General features: G+C 47.5%; 1 pseudogene; it reads right to left on the bottom strand.

The window, feature by feature from the left end:
* Positions 1–1,975: 1,975 nt before the first annotated feature.
* Positions 1,976–2,323, bottom strand: LOC128577207 (small nuclear ribonucleoprotein Sm D2-like; annotated as a pseudogene).

Genomic DNA, 2,323 nt, shown 5'->3' with positions numbered 1-2,323 from the left:
CCAGGTGCTGTGGCGGGCACCTGTAGTCCCAGCTACTTGGGAGGCTGAGGCAAGGGAATCGCTTAAGCCCAGGAGTTGGAGGTTGCTGTGAGCTGTGATGCCACAGCACTCTACCCAGGGCAACAGCTTGAGGCTCTGTCTCAAAAAAAAGAAAAAATGTGCACACTGGCTCAGCGCCCATAGCTCAGTGAGTAAAGGCACCAGCCATATACACTGAGGCTTGTGGGTTCGAGCCTAGCAGGTCTGCTAAACAACAATGACAACTCCAACCAAAGAATAGTTGGGCATTGTGGTGGGCGCCTGTAGTCCCAGTTACTTGGGAGGCTGAGGCAAGAGAACTGCTTAAGCCCAAGAGTTTGAAGTTGCTGTGAGCTGTGATGCTACACCCCTCTACTGAGGGCAACATAGTGAGACTCTGTCTCAAAAAAAAAAAAAAGTGCATACTGTGGGCATCCATAGCTTAGTAGTTAGGGTGTTGGCCCCAAGCTCTGGGGCTGGTGGGTTAGAACCCAGCCTGGGTCTGCTAAACACACACACACAAAAAATAGCTGAGCATTCCTGGCAGACGCCTGCAGTCCCAGCTATTTGGGAGGCTGAGGCAAGAGAATCGCTTGTGCCCAAGAGTTGAGGTTACTGTGAGCTACGATGCCACATACTCTACCGAGGATGACAAAGTGAGACTCTGTCTCAATAAAAAAGGAAAAAATGTGCATGGGTGTGGTGTCTCACGCTTGTAATTCTAGCACTCTGGGAGGCCGAGGTGGGTGTATTGCTTGAGCCCATGAGTTTGAGATCAGCCTAAGCAAAAGCAAGACCCTGTCTCTACAGTAAATATAAAAACTGAGGCAAGAGGATTGCTTGAGCCCGAGTTGGAGGTTGCTGTGAGCTATCATGCCATGGCACTCTACCCAGGTCAACAGCTTGAGACTCTGACTCAAAAAAAGAAAAAAGAAAAATAGCCAGGCATTGTGGTGAGCACCTACAGTTCCAGCTATGTGGGAGGCTGAGGCAAGAGAATTAGAGAATTATATGAGCCCAAGAATTTGAGGTTGCTGTGAGCTATGACGCCACAGCACTTGACTGAGAGCAATAAAGTGAGACTGTCTCAAGAAAAAAAGAAAAGAAAAAAACAAAGAAAAACTGAGGCAAGAGGATCACTTGAACTCATGAGTTGGAAGTTGCTATGAGCTATGATGCCATGGCACTCTACCCAGGGCAACAGCTTGAGATTCTGTCTCCAAAAAAAAAAAGTGCATACATTTTTGGTACCCTCTTGTATATGAGATGATAGTACTACCGCATCTGCTTGAAATCCTTGAAAGCATTAATGGTATTATGGTCATGTAGGTTAAACTTCTAGTTCTTAGGGTACAGTGCTAAGACCAAACCATCAGGATGAAGTTTATTATGCTACAACGTACTTCAAATAGTTTGGGGAAGAGAGAAAGAACAACTCAGGAAACATGGAAAAGATCAACAATTGGTGACTTGAGGTAGAAGATAGACATCTGGCATATTTAAGGTTCAGGGTCACTGTGAGCCATGATGGTGCCCCTGCAATCCAGCCTGAGGGATAGACTGAGACCCTGTGTCTCTAAAAACATTTTTTTTGGGGGGGGCAGCACCTGTGGCTCAGTGGGTAGGGCACCGGCCGCATATACCGAAGGTGGTGGGTTCCAGCCTAGCCCCGGTCAAACTGCAATAACAACAACAACAAAAAAAAACAGGCAGGCGTTGTGGCAGGTGCCTGTAGTCCCAGCTACTCAGGAGGCTGAGGCAAGAGAATTGCTAAGCCCAAGAGCTGGAAGTTGCTATGAGCTGTGATGCCACAGCATTCTACCAAGGGTGACAGTGAGACTCTGTCTCTAAAAAAAAAATTTTTTTTTAGAAAAATATCACAGGGTTTTATTATTCCCATCACAAAGAGCAGGCCTTTGCAGGACGGAGGAGCAAGTTGTCAGTGGGGAAGAGGGCCCTATTTGCCAGCGATAAGCGCGTTCTGCAGGACCACAATGACCAAGTCCCCATGCAGGAACATCTTGGAGATGTAGCACTTTTTGTTGACTGGTTGGACTTCTTACCCTTGCTGCTCTTGGGGACCTAAATCTACTTCTTCACATTCTCTAGCCCCATGTTGCAGTGCCTGTCAAAGGCCTTCACACGGCCCAGGCGTTTCTTGTTATTGCGGCAACTGATAAGCACTTGGGTCCTGTTTTGACTGACTGTGTGGACACAGAGAGCGGAGCAGTTTAAATTCTTCTTCCTCCCACTTCTGTAGCTCCTCTGGGGTCATCTCACTCTTGGGCTTGTTGAGGAGGCTCAT

The sequence above is a fragment of the Nycticebus coucang genome, chromosome 2 (genome assembly GCF_027406575.1).
Source record: "Nycticebus coucang isolate mNycCou1 chromosome 2, mNycCou1.pri, whole genome shotgun sequence".
Lineage (NCBI taxonomy): Eukaryota > Metazoa > Chordata > Mammalia > Primates > Lorisidae > Nycticebus > Nycticebus coucang.
This window is presented reverse-complemented; position numbering and strand designations above follow the sequence as displayed.